Source organism: Manis pentadactyla, chromosome 16, assembly GCF_030020395.1.
Source record: "Manis pentadactyla isolate mManPen7 chromosome 16, mManPen7.hap1, whole genome shotgun sequence".
Lineage (NCBI taxonomy): Eukaryota > Metazoa > Chordata > Mammalia > Pholidota > Manidae > Manis > Manis pentadactyla.
This window is the reverse complement of record NC_080034.1, coordinates 64,305,343-64,324,908: the sequence shown is the minus strand read 5'-3', so window position 1 is coordinate 64,324,908 and position 19,566 is coordinate 64,305,343. Positions and strand designations below refer to the sequence as shown.

At 36.8% G+C, this 19,566-nt stretch overlaps 1 protein-coding gene and 1 pseudogene across 3 annotated transcripts in view; one reads left to right on the top strand and one right to left on the bottom strand.

Annotated features, from left to right (window-relative positions):
- Positions 1-19,566, top strand: part of CDYL (chromodomain Y like) — a 277,641-nt gene that overhangs the window by 105,107 nt on the left and 152,968 nt on the right. The gene's annotated exons all lie outside the window — the stretch shown is intronic.
- LOC118934370 (prolyl-tRNA synthetase associated domain-containing protein 1-like) lies at positions 3,957-8,499 on the bottom strand (annotated as a pseudogene).

Here is a 19,566-nt window from a genome sequence, read left to right as displayed (position 1 = left end):
CATCAGGTAGTTTAAGTTCAGTGAGGATCTTGGCCTTCAGAACCCCAACTTCCCCACAGTGTGTCTCTGCATATTTTCAGGTTTTCTCAGCCTTGTTTTGGTAGACGCATGTAGCCATCATTCTTCATATTTAACCATGAAACACTAATGGTCAGATATGGTAGATGATCTCATACCAGGGCAGAGGGTGCAGAAACTGCCAGCCAGCAATTGAAATGAGGTTAGATGTAAGCTGCAGTGATGATGATAGTAGTGAACACAGTGGGCTGTTTTATACCCTTTTCTAGAACATTCACCCTACTTTTGTTTACTTATTTTTATGTTGACTTTTTGAAATGACCAGGCCAGTTACTTGTTGACAGCCTCACATTCTGGATTTATCTGATTGTTTCCTGATGATGTTTTGTAAGTTATTTTTCTACCCCTTGCGCTTCCTGCCAATTGGGAGTTTGGGTTAAATGCTGGCTACTCATCACCAGACCCCCATAGCAGGCATCCCACTGGTGGATGCTGGATTTGATGGCTTGGCTAGTGGTATCTCCCTTATGAAGGGTGCTTTTCCCTCTGCTCTTGGCAAATAACCTGGCACTGAGCAGAAATCCTGTTACCATTAATGTTTCAACATGTGGATGGGCCTTGCTGAATCTTTAGTGGGTGTTGCTCTATGATGATTTTCTAATTCTGTCACATTTCTATATTTAGTAGGTAAAATTATTTTGTAAAGAGCTTTTTTGCTTATCAACTGGGGTGGACTACCATTCCTCCTAGAAAGGCAGGGCCTAATTCTTTTTCAAAGTTTAAATTTAGTGTAAAAGTTAGCTTCATTTATAAGTGAGGGTTTTAAATTTTTGAGTGTATCTTTGTGGGTTTTGACGTTTACCTGGTGAGTCTGAGACAGTCATTCTTTTTGTTTGGATTGTCCAGTTTCTAGCCAGTGGGTGCTCTTTTGCAGATTCCTTTGTTCCTTTTACAATCTCTCATTAATCTTTGAGTTGTTTCTCACATTTTGGCCCAGTAAGGTGGCCCAGGCTTACCTGTACTTATATAATCGGCGACAGTAATATTGTAGATAACCATTAGTGAGCATTACGTGAGTCAGGTACTGCTTCATGCTTTAAAAGTGCTGCCACATCCAGACTCCATACGAGTCCTGAGGATACATACTTTTCTTTTCCTCTGTAAAATGAGCACACCACAGCACAAAGAAGATAAAGGTACCGTGACTTTTCCAGAGTTGGCTGTTAAGTGGCAGAGCCTGCATCTGAATCCAGAGGGCCCAGTCAGGGTCGCTTGTGTAAATTCCCCGCCCCATTGTGGTACTAGGGGTAGCTCTGCAGTGTCTCCGGAATCAGTTCTCGAATCAGCTTGACTCCCTTCTTGCTTCAGGCCTGTCTGTGTTGTTGCATTGACTCTCACTGCCCGCTTCCCGCCTTTCTCCTTGTGATACCCCATATTCCTGCCAGAGGGGTTTTTCTTTCTTTCTTCCCTTTTTTAATTTAAAGGCAGATAGCTTACAGGATAAAGTCCAGCCTCTGGTGTGGCACTTCAAGATTTGTGCTCTGAGCCAGGCCCAGGTCTCTCTGTGCATAACACCTGCGGGTACAAACGGAGCAACTTGAGGTTCTCAGAACCCATTTGATGCTCACTCCTCTGCTTTGCATCTTTTGTTTCTCCCTGGAATCGTCCTCCCAATTTTATTTTTGTAAAAACCCAGCACAGGCGAGCATCTCCTGGGAATGTGTTTTCTCAGTTCTCAGCACAGCGTATCCCTGTTCCCAGTGTGCCCCCTCCAGTGTCCTCTAGGTTGGAGCCTACTGTGTGCACCTGGCCTTGTGCAGCAGCTGCTGGAGGGCAAAGTCCTACCCATCCCTGTAGCCCAGTTCTTCCAGCCAGCACATAAGATGTTAATTGTTAACCCCCAGCACCAGTTCTCAGCACATAAGACCCTAGATACACTTTTGAGCAGGTTAATTTCTGGTTCTCCTCACTGCAGTTGTCTCTTGGACTCAGTTAACCTAACCCAAGTGATTGCCACCTCAAGGTTCATCTTCTTCAGGAAATTTTTCCTCTTTAAGCCACTTTTCCTAAAATGTCAGCATCTTACTTATATTTTATATGATTTGATACTTAGATATTTCCTTTGCCAGATCTCACAGTTTTAACTTTTTTTTTCATTTTAGTCTTTGATAATCCTAAAAATAGGAAGTTGGTTTAATATTCATTTATCAACTGATTTTAAAAAACAGTGATTTTTATAACAAGTGGTTAGTAATCATTGAAAAATTATAATTTTAGCCAAATATGATTCTTACCTTTCCCACTCTAGATAACCTATTTTCAGACATAGCCCATAATCTTGATGAGATGATTCTGTCCTAATCATTTCGGGATGAGTATTGAAGGTTTTGGAAGAAGGAGAGTCTATCAGTACTGTTGATCCCAAAATAGGTTTAAATACTGTAATAGGTTCTGCAAATCAACCTCATTTTCATTTATAGACTTTGGAATGCAGGTTGGTAAGAGTTGGCAATCAGCCTTATGTCAGTCTTTCTGGGTCTGTTGTTCACTGTAAGGTGGGGAGGGCAGGTAGGTCAGGTTTTATCTTTTATTCTGTTCATTAAACCTTCATATTATTTGCAAAGCAACCTAAAATTTCCTCTTTCTTAGAGATAAAGTGTAGAATAGGTAAAAACTGACATGGCACCTCAGAATAAGGTTATCATTTATCGAAAATATTTCTTACTAATTCCATATCTCTTAAATCCATCCTGTATTTTATAAAAATTCTGCCATGGGTAGACTTGTAGTTTCTAATCATATACATTAAGAAATGACAGTTTTACTTGTATTTTATCTCTTAGTAACAGATTAAGTACATATCTCTGCCAAATAGAAATTATATTTTGAGTGATCAAATTTAGGAAAATATGGTTATCTAATGAATATCCTATTTGATTGTACTAGAGGAAAACATGAAAATTTTCCTAAGACCGCTAAACTGTTTTTGTAGTCTTCTAGTCTATTTCACATCCTCAGCTAATGAAGGGCTCTGTTTGAATTTCAGTAAGTTGAAAAAATGTCAGTTTTCCTCTATATTTGAACCAGTTTCCATATGACTACTGATAATACATAATCCTGGGTTCTTAGACTGTTTCAGATAGCATAATTGAAAGGGGGTGAGTAAAATTTAATATAGCTTACAGGTCAGAAGAAACTCTTTTAAGTATGTTCACATTTCTAACTGGAACAAAGACTAAACAAGTCTTTCTTAATGGCCTGTGTTCCTGTAGATAGTCCTCTGCTGCTGTTTAAAATGTAATTTCATTAGTGTAGTGATTATCACATTTTCCTTAGTTTGTTTTTCTAGATCAAAATTTTCTAAAGATACACTTTTATAAAAAGTAACCTTATATTTCACTGAAAAAAAATCACTGGTTTAAAAACATGATACCCAGTAATGGAAAGTTTTTGCCCTGTACCCATGTTTGTTTTAATTATCTTGATGGGGTATTGTTATTCCTTATTCTCATTCCTCAGAGATCAACACTGTCAACAATTTAATATGTGGCTATATTCCTTTTGCTCTTCCCCTTGATGTATAATTTATGCAGCTTTTGCATCTCTTTTCAAGTACAATAAACACCCTAAAGATGTAAAATCATGCATCTTAGATAGTTAACAGTCTTAGTTTTGATGTTAATTTATTCTTAATTATTGAAGGCATTTCTATAATGAGTAATTGTCATGGGGACAGGCAGTGGAATCTCTGAGGTGAAACTACCTCAATACATCTTTCTAAAAATAGCTCCCTTAGGATGAAAAATTCCTCCTAAAATGACAGGTAGTTTCCAAACCAAGGTGCTAAATATTTTTACCATTTTTAGTGCTTTTTAAAAATTAATCACAAATAAGAAAAACAACTTCCACAAATAAAAGTATTTTCAGCATTAGTTCAGTTAGTTTTCACCAAAATTTCATATGATGGGGTCATGTCCTGTCTTCTTCACAAATGCGAGGAACTCTTCAGGGCTCAGTCCCACTCTTGCAACATTGGTCATTGGATGAAAGCACACCTTTTATGTCCACCTTCCAAACAAGCAGAGTCCAGAACAGATTTCACATCTCCATCATCACAGAAGAGTGCCAAGAGTGTGGCATAACCTTGGCCAGCTTCTAGTTTGTCTAGCCTGGCTGTTTGATCAGTAAACCGCAGATTTCCACTCCCAACACCTAACTACTTGGCAAGGTCATTTAAATTAGTCTGCCGTGAAGAACTGTCACCAGCCAATAGCCCTTTTTCATTTTGTCTTTAGAGAATAAGTTCTTACTATGTGCTTCCTTCACATGTTGAATGTAAAGCATCATTTCTTCAACTGTTAACACCTCTGGGTGCTGCATGGCCTCCATGCCGATGGCCAGGTTGCCAAGCTGACGCTCGAGTGCCTCCCACAGTTTGGTACCTGCCATGCTGCTCTTGTGGTGGATGGCAAGGAGGTGGGCCTGGCTAAATGGAGCAGAACACAGGAGGTTGAAATAGGAAAATCTCACAGTTTTAACCTGAAAGTTCTTCCCTGTACAAAGGAATGTGTACCCATAATGAATCAATTTGGTTGATGAAGTGACGTGGTCCCTTAACCAACTGGGAGCTCCAGATGTGTTCATTTCAGAGGTGTTGATAAAGAGAAAGTAAAGATGGTCTTCTAATATGGTTAGTGTTCTCACATGGTGAGATGCTGAGCTGCCTGGGATAAAATGCCAGGCAGTCTCATAACCTTTTGTGAGTAGAAAAGTGGTTCCAAGACTGGCAGGTGAAAGTTTGTCCTATGTAGCATTTATGTAGACTCAGTTCCAGGAGACTGTCACTGTCCCCCACAAATGTTCACCCCCTCAGGGTGTAGGTGACAGGGAGATGTGTGAAGCACCCCTGTGCTGGCTTATGCTGGTTTGCCCTTTTCTCTTTTGGTCACTTGTCTTAAGAGCTAACTAAGGGTAAGGGAAGTTCAAGTCTGATAAGGCCTCTGATAATCGTCAGCCAAGCCTCTTACAGAGTCAGGGCTTAGGCTGGAGTTTGGCCAGACCTGGTTGAAATCATAAAATACATGGGTAGGTAAATACGAGCTTATTTACCAAATGCTAGGATTCTTGTCTAAGGCTGGTTTAGGATCGAATGAAAGAAAATAATTATCTCAATGAATGGTAAGCCTAGGATTTTAGATTGACTATATAGATAGATTGAAGGATGATTTATATAAACTAATTGATCCATAATAGATTGTCAAGAAAGTACCAGGGAAAGCCCAATATTGAGCCCTTTGAAGTGCAGTGAAAGAGAATTGACTTTTCTCTTACTATTTTCTCATCTCAACCTACAGGTTTCTAACCTATTTAAACCATGGATCCCTTCTGGAATCTACCAGAAAGCCACACAGTCTCCACTTAGAAAATTGCACATTTGCAGCCCCAGAATTTTTCCACATGGTTTTTTGTCTCTTGTGGGGAGGGCCGGGGAAGTCACAAACCCTCCTGAAAGCTATTTGTGGACCCTTTTCCTCAGAAGTTTTCTTGACCATAGCCCATAGTTAGAAATACATTTTATGTCACTGTAAGTCTGGAAAGAGGAAATCCCAGGGCAAAATACCTCTAAAAACCGAAATCAGTCAAAGGGAGAGATAAAGTTTAAAACCCATTTATTGCTTACAAACTGCAGTCCAGCGCCGTCTCTCTCTTCCCTGTTCCAGAAGAAGCAAGCCAGCCCCTTCACTTAAACTCTCAGGTTCAGACATGCTCTTGGTTGCCCGGGTAATTACCCACTGACATGGAGATGAACTCCTCTCCACCCCTGAGGATATGCACATGCACTAAAGTTGGGCGAGATACTCTGGAGATGTTACAATTTTACCCACAATCACAGTGTAATACACACATAGGTAACTATACAAAATGTAAAGTTTCAGAGAACATTAACCCCACTATACGCAATATAGTCTGTTCTGTTCTAGTTTGCTTTATAAAAGGTCATTGGAACTGATTTTGTGGCACACTGATGAGTCTCCACTGGCACTTAGAAAAATATAGGTGGGAGTGTGCAGAGTTGCCAGGTTTCAGACCCTTACTTTATCATGGTCAAGCTTATTGTTGGAGTGTCTCCTTTTATGACATAGTTTTTATGCCCATTGCCCATTTGTTGCTAAGAGGACAGGTTGGGCCTGGTTAAATGTTTACCTTGGACAGTTAGAAGAAAAGAGTTACAGTTTAAGTTCTGGCAGATTAAAAGCCCTGGGCTCTGAACTTCATTACTCATAGAGATTGTAGGAATTTCACATACACAGTGAGCATGCAAGCTTTGTGTTTAGAAACACACATCAGGGTGAACAAAATAAGCAAAAATTCTTGCCTTCTGGAAGAAAAGTAGGCAGCAAATAAGATACAAAATATGTAGTATGTCAGATTGTGATAAATGCTAAGGAGAAAAGATAGAGTGGGGGTGGGGGATATGGTTTGGAATTCTGGTAGGAGAGCTGGGGTACTAACCTCAGTAAGAAAGTAATTTCTGGGTAAAGATCAGAAGGAATTGAGGAAGTTAACCATAAGATACTTGAGGAAAGGACTTTAAAGGTAGAGGCTACAAGAAGTGCAAAGGCCCTTGGTTGCAAGGAATGGTATGGGGGGTGCCGTGGTGTCAGGGGAGTAGTGAGGCACCATTGGAAGTCCTCAGCTGGGTAACCCAAAGGGTTTCAAGGGCAGAAGCAGGGTGACATGAACCAGGAAGATGGTCCTATCTGGAAAGACCCAGATCTGTGTGTGAGAGTAGAAGCTGAGGACGGCACCAACTGTAAGTAGAGTTGATGGCCAAGTTGGGAACTCAGGGAAGGCTGCCACTGGGGTCACTTGGGGGTTGGGGAAGCATCAAGAACTCAGGAGCCAGTAAAACTTTGAGATGCCTTTTACACCTGAATGGGAAAGTCAAGAAGATACTAGGATCTTTAATTTGTAATTTTCAGACATTTCCTCATTATAGCTAGAAAGAGAAAGCCAAAGCCCTTTCTGACAAGTGTAGTCATGACACTTTTGTTGATGGCTGTCCTGTGTGGTCAATGTGGGGTTAAATCCCTGGCAGTTCTTTTTCAACCACCCTAGGAAGTCTCAGTTGAGAGAAAAATGAACTTAAGAGACAAGCACCTTTTCTCCACCTCTCAGTGGTCATATGTGGTTCATTGCAATAATATGTGATCTTTTCCAATTAGGAAAGAGCAATGAAAAAATTATGGCAAAATATACATAATACAAAATTTGCATCTTAACCATTCTTAAGTACAGTTCATGACATTAAGTACATTCACATTATTGTGCAAGCATGACTATCCATCTCCATAATTAAGAAAAAATTTTGTACTCAAAAAGAAACATCCTTCTTCCCAATGGTATCTAAGAAGTATCCAAATTTATTATGAAATTTTTTATGTGTATAAAGTAGTATTGCATATATGAGACTATTTAAAATTTAAAAACTTCAAATATTACTCTAGGGGTTAAAGCAGCTAAAGATTGTTGGAAAACAGGTCCAGTGGACTTTTAACAGAGTCCACTTTCTTCTGGTAACTCTAGCAAACTTTAGTCCTTCTTGGCAGCTTTTTTGGCCTCTGAAGTCCCTTTAATCAGGGTTGCATGTTTAGAAAATTGGTGTTGCCTGTTTGGTATGTATGAATGCTTCCAAAGGTTTCCTGATTGGTAAATCCTGGGGGATGACTTAGGCTCACAGCCTCACTTGTTTACTGATTCCTTCTATCTGTTTCAGTAATATCTGTCATTGGATTCAAGAATTTTCTTTCTTGTCATTCGCTTTTCAGAAAGTCCTGTTGGATTAAGGCTTATCCCAAGCCCTTCTTCTAACTGCACAGAGCATCTGATGTTTGCTGCTTCCCCTTGAACTCTGTTAAACTTGGTCAGCTTTTGTTGATACGTACTTTCATCATGCCTGTGTAGAGGACCACCTCTACACATGATTTAAAGCATGATTTAATAGCATGATTTAAAGATGTGGGATTGTATTTAGTTAATCTAAAGATCTGACCACGTCACTGATTGGTGCATTGCAGTAGCACAAGGCTCCTTGCATCCTGTGTTGTGTTCCAAGGCCCTTGAAAGTTGTGCAGACTTTTTAATACAAAATCTTCAATTTGGATAACTTCCTATGATCCCCATATATGCTTCTTGTCCAAAGTGAGATTTTTATTCACCCCTAAAATAAAAATAGCTTTGATTTTTGTATTTAAAAAACAGCATACTTAAGTAGAAAATTTAAGCAGTAAAGTAAGTTGCACCGATGGGGAAGCTCACATAAAATCTAAGAGTTCAGACCCAAACCACTGCTTTATTGATCATTCTTCCCAATTATCTCCTTATTCATATGTAATAATGGCTAGCATGAATTTAGTCTCAGTAGTTGATGGGCACCAGAACGCTTTATGCCCACATGCCTAACAGCAACCGTCTGAGCGCTGACACACTGGAGCTGTGGTGCTTTTAAATAGCCTGCCGAGGCCACACAGAGTCCAGAGGGGTGACTGCCCGGCTTGGCCCACCCCATCCATGGAATTCCCTTTGTTGGGGGGGGTGTACATATCATGCTTGTTTTTCTGGCCTTTTTTTTTTTTTTATAAGTATTAGGTTTGTTGAATTCTTTCGTTGTTTATTTAGACTTAAAATTTAAGGCCATCAGTCTGAAAGTGGCAAGTATAGATTTTGAAATTAGACTTGCTTACGTTCATACTAGGACTGCCTCTGTTCCTCCTTTGGAAAAAGGGAATGATAGGATTTAATCCGTATAGTTTTATAAGGAATAAATGCAAGAATATGTATTGGGCACCCAGTAAATGCTAATTACCTCCTATGTTAATAGTATGTTAAATATCAATTACCTGCTATGTCTTTAGATCATTTTGGGCTTATTCACAAGTGATTCCTTTGTTAGAGTACTTTCAGTATAGTATTAGAGTATATTTGTGCATTTGTACTGATAAGTTATTTCTTTAAGAGTTGTTTATGGTTAAATTTTTTGTTTAGTGTGGGGCCCGGGAGTGTCTTATTATGCTTCCCTTAGTGATTCCTATTTTGTAATGTTTTCCATGAGTCACACAACAGAAGTGACAGTAGAAGGTGTGTTCTCTGGCACAAACCCATCCTTATGTTTGGATTACAAAAACAGACAGGGCAATTTTATTGCACACGTGAGCTCAATTCTGTGAGCTGGATGCTCCTACTTGTAGTTTTTTTCTGGTAATAGTCACCTTGGATTACTTACTGTCATGTATTGCAGGTCTGCCGTGCCCTGGGTGTGTTGTTTAATGTAGGATATACTTCATTTAACCATCTCAAGTCCTCAGGCTAGTTGTCCTTGCTTGTATAGGTAAGGACATAGTGCTATGGTTTCCTGGCTGAGCTGGTATTCATCTCCAGAGCTTTCTTCCTGACCCCTTACCACACTCAGTCTCTGTGTAAGAGAAGCTTGATGTGATGGTGACTGTCTTTTCTGTGACTATTACATAAAAGGACATTTTTACTGTGTGTTTTTATTAGATAATTAGATTTTTTGATTAGTGCTGGTTCTGCACACTTGGCATTGTAGGGACTCTGCCTTACTTAGGAGATAGATTTCTTTAGATGCCCCCATTTATAGATAATGCCTTTTAAAAATTTATGGTAGGTATTTGCTGAATAAAACGTTGACCGTTTGCCAGCCCCACTTCTGTCTCCTTGCTGCCTTTTCCTCTCAGCACCTTACACGCTGACTGCAGGTGGCCGAGTAACGTTCTGAAAAGCTGTTCAGGACTTGACTGATATTTTGACTTCTGTAGACACCAATACAATGGACAGGAATCTTAGTAACAAGTTTATAGTTCCTGTTTTTCCCTTTGGAACTACAACTTCAGTGTTTCATTACATGTATGTAATTATCACCACCATTGCCAACCATATTTTCTTTCTTCCTATCCCCCCAACTACTGTGATAATGCCTCATGATGGTGTAACATGGACATGTTAGTGTATGGGATGTGTTTCCAGTTGGGGACTTGTTATTGATAATTAAAATAAGTAGAGAGGGGTTAATTCATTAAGAGCAGTTACTTATTTATGTGATGCAGAGGACCTAAAAATATAAAATAATCAAAACTTATAAATGTCCATGAAAAATGTAACGCTATGAGCAAAACATTATGGAAGCATGTACATTCTCTTTCTAGTTATATCAATTTATGGCTTATGCAGTGATGCTTTGATTAGCATCCTGTGGGTTGTTCACCCAGGCCTGAAAGCCACTAAGCTGCAAATGGGGTTCACCTGGTATAGTTGTCTCAGGGTCAAACTGGTGGCTGGGATGGAGGTGCCCCCAGAACTCCTTGGAAGTTTGGTGTCACCCATCCATACGTGTTTTTTTTGTGGTCAACTGTGTAGCTGAGCTGGGGTTCTTGTGCAGGCCGTGGCCATGTTTGTGCTTTACTTCCCTGCATCAGGTTCTTTTGAGGACCAAGAGGGCCAGTGCATCATAGCCCACCTTTTCTCTAACAGTAGGAAGAGACTTGTAGGATAAGTGTGCTCCTTAGCACCCTTGAAAAACTGTTATGTTGAGTTTGTGTTGTGCTGTTTTAGATCTGTTTCTTTAAACGTGCTCAGTACACAGTGGCTCCCTGGTGTCTTATTTGTCCCTGAGTAATTTTATTCCTCCACTCAGCAAGCACCTGGATTACAAGGTACATTAATCTTGACTGTCTCCTTAAAATTAAGCAGCCAACACAAAGTGTATATTCCCTATTAAACCACAATAAGCATTCTTACCTTTTTTAATTCTGGTAGTAAACAAGGAAATAAGGGAACCTGTAGGAACCAGAAACAAAAAGAGCTATCTGAGTGCTGGATAGCCCTCTGAGTTACCAAGCATGTTTGTGTGTGTGCCTGGCATTTGTTATTTAATATCCTATGTTAAACAAACAAAACACTGTAGGGTGGAAAGGAAAAAGTCCCCCATTCAAGTAATTACATATGACCCCCAGTACCTATTGACATTGAAAGAAATATTAAGTGTTTGTGTTCTTGTTTGGGGGGCGGGGGTGAGTTTATTCTGATTTTGGATTAAGTCTACGAAAAGTAGGCCATAAGCCCATAAACAAGACACCAGCTCTGCCTGGGGACAATTTACCCTAATTATTTTTACTTCCACTATATAAACGTAAAACCCATAGTAAATAATTATTATATCCATTGAATATAAAAGCATTCCCTGCAGCTACGTTAGCACACACTTGGACTACAACCATCTGCACCCCTTCTATCCCTGCGTGCTCTATCAGTACAGCCCCAGCAGCAGTCAGCAAGACTTCTCCTGATTGCACCCCCTTGGACACACTGCAGCACACTCACCAGACAATCCTGACCCATGCCGACCCAGCCTCCAGCCTGCGAGCCAAAACTGGATTTCAAAATAGTGGATGAATGCAAGGACTTCAACAACGAGAAAGGAAATATAACAGAGACCCAATAGAGTTGAAAAGTACAATAAATGAAATGAAAAATATGGTAAAAGGAATCAACAGCTGATTAGAGAACACAGAAGAACAGATCAACAATCTAGAAGACAGTAATAGAAAGCACTCAAGTGGAGCAGCAGGAAAAAAAGAATAAAAAGAAATGAGGATGTGTTAATGGAGCTCTAGGACAATATCAAACATCCTAACATTTGTGTTACAGGAATACTAAGAGGAGAAGAAAGAAAGGGTGGAAAACTAATTTGAAGAAATAATAGCTGAAAACTTCCCTAACTCTGGGGAAGGAAATAGACATCCAAGTCCAGGAAGCACAGAGAGCCCCCAAACAAGATGAAGCCAAGGAGGTCCACACCAAGACATGTAATAATTAAAATGTCAGAGATTAATGATAAAGAATCTTAAAAGTAGCAAGAGAGACGCAACAAATCACATAAAAGGGAACTCTCCCACCCCCCATAAAGCTATCAGCTGATTTTTGGCAGAAACTCTACAGTCCAGAAAGGGAATTGAGTAGCATGATATATTCAGAGTGCTGAGAGAAAAAAAAAACCTTTAGCCAAGAATACTCTACCTGCAAGGTTATTATTCAGAGTTAAGAGAGATAAATAGCTTCACAGGTAAACATAAGTTAAAAGAGTTCATCACCACTAAACCAGCCCTATAAGAAATGTTAAAAGGACTTCTTTAAGTATAAAAAGTCATAACTAAAGATGAAAGAAAATATTAAAGGGGAAAATTTCCACTAGTAAAAGCAAACAGTTAGGGTAGTAGACCAATTACTTAAAATCTAGTATGAAGATTAAAAGGAAGAGTAAAATCAGTCATGCCTAAAAAATTAGTCAAGGGATATATAAAATAAAAAGAATAAGAAGATGTAAAGTACAACATCGTAAAACATAGAGGATGGAGTAAAAAATGTAGTGCTGATAGAATGTGTTCAAACTAAAGCACTTGTCAGCATGTAGTGCTATACACATAGGATGTTATGTATAACTCACCATAACCAAAAACCTATAATAGTTAAAAAATAAAGAGAAAGGCATGTAATCTTAATACTAAAGAAACTCATGATGCACAAGAGAAGATAACAAAAGAAGATCAGAGAACTACAAAAACCAGAAAACAATGGGCAAAATGGCAATAAGTACATAACTATCAATAATTACTTAAATGTAATTGGATGTATGTTCCAATCAAAAGATACGAGGTAACTGATCCATCTGTATGCTGCCTACAAGAGACTTCAGACCTGAATATGCACACAGACTAAAGTTTAGGGGATAGAAAAAAGATATTTCATGCAAATGGAAGTAAAACAAAAAAGTTAGGTAGCAGTACTTACATCAAAGTAGACTTTAAAACAAAGGCTGTAACAGGAGACAGAGAAGGACATTACATAATGATAAAGGGTTCTGTCCAGCAAGGAGATAAAACAATTATAAATATCTATGTACCCAACAAAAGAGTACCTAATATATAAAGCAGACATTTACAGATAAAAAGGGAGAAATTGACATTAATACAATAATAGTAGGGAACTTTAACATCCCACTTAAATCAATGGATGGATTACCCAGAAAATCAGCAAGGAAATAGTGGCTTTGAATGATACATTAGACTAGGATTTAACAAGTATATATATAGAACATTGCGTCCAAAAAAACAGAATATACATTCTTTTCAAGTGCACATTTTCTAGAATACATCATGTTAGGCCACAAGTCTCAGTGAATTTATGAAGATCAAAATCATACCAAACAACTTTTCTAACCTCAACGGTATGAAATTGGATATCAATTACAAGAAAAAGTAGAAGAAACAAACACATGTAAGCTAAACAACATGCTACTAAACAGCCAATGGGCCAGTAAAGAAAGAAAAAGGGAAATCGAATAATACTCAGAGACTAGTGAAAATAGGAACACAAAAGTTTTAAATCTTTGAATTTGCAAAAGCCGTTTGAAGAGGAAAGTTAATATGGGCCTACCTCAGGAAACAAGAAAAATCCCAAATAAACATTCTAACCCTTGACCTAAAGGAACTAGAGAAAGAAGAATAAACAAAGCCCAAAGTCAGTAGCGGTAAGGAAATAATAAATATGAGAGAGGAATGATATGAAATAAAGACAAAAAATACAAAAGATCAATGAAAGTAAAAACTTTACCCAGATTCAAGAAATAGACAGGACTCAAAATCAGAAATGAAAAGTTACAACCAACAACACAAATACAAAGGACTGAAAGACACTACTAGGAAAAAATACATATGAACAAGTTGGACAATCTAGAAGCAATGGATATATTCCTGAGAACATGCAATCTTAATCTTCCAAAACTGAACCAGTAAGAAGTAGAAAATCTGAACAGACCTATTATGCATTTAATAAAATTGAATCAGTAATAAAAAAACTCCCAACAAACAAAAGTACAGGACCAGATGGCTTCACAGGCAATTTTTACTAAGTATTTGAAGACTTAATACTAATCCTCTAAAAGTATTCCAGAAATTTAAAGAGGAAGGAATACTTCCAGATTCAGTCTACAAGGCCACCATTACCCAGATACTAAAACCAAAGACATTACAAAAATATGAAAATTACAGACCAATTCCCCTAATGGATATAGATGCAGAGATCTTCAACAAAATATTAGCAAACCAAATTTTAAAAATACCTTTAAAAGATCATTCACTATGACTAAGTGAAGTTTATTCTAGGGATGCAAGAATAGTTCAATATCTACAAATCAATCAGTGTGATATACCACATTAATAAAACAAAGGATAAGACCTATATGATCATCTCAGTACATACAGGAAAAGCACTGGACAGAATTCAACATCCATCCTTGATAAAAACTCTCAACAAAGTGGTTATAGAGGGAACATACCTTAATATAATAAAGGTCATATATGACAAACCCACAGCTAACATACTCAATGAAAAGCCAAAAGCTTTTCTAAGATCAGGAACAAGACAAAGATGTCCATATTTATCACTTTTATTCAACGTATTACTGGAAGTCTAGCTACAGGAGTCAGATGAGAAAAAGGCATCCAAATTTGTAAGAAAAAAGTAAAATTGTCACTGTATGACATGATACTATATATAGAAAATGCTAGCGACTCCACCAAAGAAAAAAAACACTATTAGAGTAAATAAATAGTGTAAAGGTGAAGGATACAAAATCAATATACAGAAATCTGTATAGAAATCTGTTGTGTTTTTATACGCTAATAACAAGCTAGCCAAAAGAGAAATCAAGAAAACAATCCTAATTACATTTGTATCAAAGAATAAAACACCTAGGAATAAATTTAATGAAGTAGGTGAAAGACCTGCACATTTGAAAGTTTAAGACATTGATGTAACACAGCGAAGAAGATGCAAATAAATGGAAAGATATTACATGCTCTTGTACTGGAAGAATTAGTATTGTCAAAATAGCCACACCACCAAAAGCAGTCTTCAATGGTTCAATGAACCTTCAACAGATTCAGTGAAATCCCTATCAAAATACCAATGGCATTTTTCAAAAAACTCTAGAGCAAATAATCCTAAAATGTGTATGAAATCAAAAAAGACTATGAATAGCTTAATCAGTCTTGAGAAAGAACAAAGCTGGAGGTTCTAGTTTTCCTGATTTCAAACTATACTACAAAGCTACAGTAATCAAGACACTGTGGTACTGGTGCAAAATAGACACATAGGTCAATGGAACAGAATTGAAAGCCCAGAAAGAAGCCCATACTTACATAGTCAAATAATCTATAACAAAGGCAAGGATATAAATGGGGAAAAGATAGTCTCTTTAGTAAATGGTATTGGGAAAACTGGACAGTTATGAGCAAAAGAATGAAACTGGACCTCTCTCTTACATCTTGCACATAGTAAATTCAAAATGGATTGAAGACCTAAATGTAACACCTCAAACCAGGAAACTCCTAAAAGAAAACAGGCAGTAAACTCTTGAACATTGGCATTAGTAATTTTTTTCTGGCTGTGTCTCCCCAGGTAAGGGAAACAAGAGTAAAAATAAACTACATCAAACTAAAAATCTTCTGTACAGCAAAGGAAAGCATCAACAAAGTAAAAAGGCAACCTGCTGAGTCGGTGAATATATCTTCAAATGATATATCTGACAATGAGTTAATATCCAAAATATATAAAAAACTGATATAACTGAACAACAATAAATAATCTGATTGTAAAAAGACAGAGGACTTAAGTAGACATTTTTCAAAAGAAGACAGATGGCTAATAGACACATGAAAAAGATGCTGAACATCCGTAATCATCAGGGAAGTCAGAAAATCAAAACCACAGTGAGATACCACACCAGTCAGAATGGCTAGTATCAAAAAGATAAGGGATAACAAGTGTTGGCGAGGATGTGGAAAAAAGGGATCCATTATGCACTGTTGGTGACAATGTAAGTTGGTGCAGCCTTTATGGAAAACAGTATGGAGGCTCCTCAAGAGAACTAAATGTAGGAATACTGTATGATCCAGTAATTCCATTTCTGGGAATTTTCCCAAAGCAAAAGCACTAATTTGAGAAGATACATGCACCCATGTGTTTATTAAAGTATTTTTTTACAATAGGCAAGATATGGAAGCAACCAGAGTGTCTATCAATAGATGAATAGACAAAGAAGATGTGGTGTGTGTGTGAGTGTAAATATTACTCAGCCACAACAAAGAATGAAACATTTGCAACAACATAGATGGACCTAGAGGGCATTATGCTAAGAGAAATAAATCAGAGAAAGACAAACACCATATGGTTTCACTTACATATGGAATCTAAAAAATGAAACAAAACAAATAGACTCATAAATATGGACAATAAACTTCTAGTTGCCATAAGAAAGGTGGGGTAATGGGATGGGTAAAATAGGTGAAGAGGATAAAGAGGTACATCCTCCAGTTATAAAATAAGCAGTCACAGGGTTGAAAGTAAAACACATGGAATATAATCAGTAATAATTGTAGTAATTTTGTATGGTGACAGATGGTAACACTTATGATGGTGAGCATTTTACAATGTATATAATTTTATACTTTAAACAATTATTTTGTAGATCATTTATACTTCAATAAATAAATAAGTAGGACTGAGAATGACATTGACTACAGTCTGTGGCAGCAGTTATTGAAATCTGAAGACTGAGCTGAGAAAATAGCTGCCACCCTAGAATACTTTGTAGCTCAAAATATCATTCAAGAAATAAAATGAAACAGGTACTTTCAGACAAAAACTACTGCAAGTTTACCGCTAGTTGATGCTTAGTGAAAGGTTCATTAAAATGTGTTCTTCAAAAAGAAATTGAGCCTAGAAAGGCTTGTAATATAAAAGGTGATGGATAAGCAAAGATATTGGAAATAGCTGGTAAAAAAAAAACAAATTAGCTATATAAAATAGTAATAGTAATGTTGATAAATTTGAGCATAATAGGTACAACTAAAATTTGTAGAAACAAGGAGTTAGGTGATAGGAGTAATGTTTACTCCTTTTATTTGGGGGGGGAGAAATAACTTCAGATTTTAATAAAACTGATAAGCCTGTCAAAACTTTACAGGTAACCACTCAAAAAAGAAATACAAATCATAGGAAAGAAAAATAGAAAAACCAAAGGTAAATAAAATAAAATGGTCAAAATGAATGTAAATACAAATATATCTGTAATCACAGTAAATAAAGGATGTGTCAGTTAAAAGTCAGAGGTTGTCAGATTTGGTAATGTATAATTTTAAGGCAAAATAAGGGAGAAACATGGTCATTTGGAAGTTTTTATAACATACCATTAAAATAAGAAAATAAATTATATCAAAACATGTTCTTCAAAAGAAACAATTCTCTATGAAATTAAGTAAGTTTAAACTTGTTTACATTTGGTAAAATCAAAATATGTAAGACAAAGCTTGATTTAATTTCAGATGGATCATCAGTGGGAATTGTTAAATGACTTGTCCATAAATTACTAGTAGATTGAGCAGACAGAAATTAGAATAGCAGATTTGCATAGCTAGAATTGGTTTGAGCTATTATGAGTAAACATAAAGAATCTTACCTTTAATAAGTAGATGCATTCTTTTAGAAAATAAGAGACATGTTCAAAAGCTATCCACACACTAAGCCACAAAGCAGCAAGTATCAACAATACCAAATTATATCATAATGTGTTCTCTGATCATAACTGGCTTAAACTAGAAGCTGAATTTCTAATTTTTTCTAAATAACTTAGGGGTCAATGAAGAAATCATAATGGAATTAAGAGAACATCTGGAAATGGCGGTTATCAAAAATACTGGAATGAGTCAAGTGCCTGTTATAAATTAGAGAACAGCAGAATAAAGTCAGGAAGGGATGATAAGAATAGAAAATAACTCAAAAACAAGGATACAAGTCTAAAACTTTGTTCTTTGAAAGTTAGTTTGAAAACTATGAAAAATTAGTTGTTTTAAGAAACAAAATGTGACAGAACTTGTAAAGGATGAGAAAGGTGATTAAAATACATATCATGATAAAAATTCTTAGGAAATTAGCAATAAAGATTATCTACTCAAACTTACTCTAAATGTAATAGTAATGGAATGTTGGAAGTGCTCTTTTTAAGATTGGCAACAGCAAAAGGTATAAGCCCTGGAAAGCAAGAAACAGCTCTCCTTATGAACAGATATGGTTGTCAGCATAGAAACTATAGACAAATACTTAGAATTTATGAGTTTAGTAAGGTTAACATGATAAACAGATAATCAGCTGTGTACCTGTATTAGAGTACCAATTTGAATATATAATATTCAAAGATTTACAATGGCACTGCCAGTATTTACAACAGCAATCATCTTGCGTACACTTTTTAGGATATTTAGGTGAGTATCTTCAGCCTTTGGCACTAAGTGTGATATTAACTGTAGGGTTTTTATAGATTTCCTTACCAAGTTGAGAAAGTTCCTTTCTCTGTTCTAGTTTGTTGAGAATTTTGGTCATAAATTTGTGTTTCATCAAATACATTATCTGTGAACCTTGAGATGATCATGTTGCTTTTTTCCTATATTCCATGAATACAGTGTATTATGTTACTTGATTTTCAGAAGTGAAACTGACCTTGTGTGTTTGGAAAAAATCTTACTTGGAAATGATATGTATATATATAGGTGAATTTGGTTTAGGATTTCTGTATCAATGTTTATGAAAAATATTGTATGTTTCATTTTATTTTCTAGTTTTAATTATGTTTTTGGCTTTGCTATGGGGTTGTTTGGCTTTACTATCAGCAAAATACTAGTCTCATAGAATGAGTTGGTTTAAATATTTTAGACAATTCATAAGTGAAGTCATCCGAACCTGTGGTTTTCTTTGTAGGAAGACTTTAAATTACTAAATCTATTAATTATCTGTAAATCTGTATGGATTTTCTGTTTCTTCTGGAGTCAGTTTTGATCATTTATATTTTCCTGGGAGTTTCTCCATTTCATCAAGTTGCCTAATTTTCAGAAGTGTGGTTCTTTAATGTCAAGTTTTGGAAATTTTCCAAAATTGATTTCTAACAATTCCTCTGGTCAGGAAATATAAGACTTTCTCTTTGTTGTCTACTTTCAGTAGTTTGACTACTATGTGTCTAGGTAAGAAGCTCTTTGTATATCTTTTTAAAAAAATTTTTATAAAGGTATTATTGATATAACCTCTTATGAAAGTTTCACATGAAAAAACAATGTGGTTGCTACATTCACCCATATTATCAAGTCCCCACCCATACCCCAATTCAGTCACTGCCCATCAGTGTAGTAAGATGCCACAGATTCACTATTTGCCTTCTCTATGTTACACTATTTTCCCTGTGATACCCACACCATGTGTACTAAACATCATACCCCTCAAACCCCTTCTCCATCCCTTGCCACCCGCCCTCCCCCACCCCTCCCCTCCCCTTTGGTAACTGCTAGTCCCTTCTGAGAGTCTGTGAGTCTGTTGCTATTTTGTTCTTTCAGTTTTGCTTCGTTGTTATACTCCACAAATGAAGGA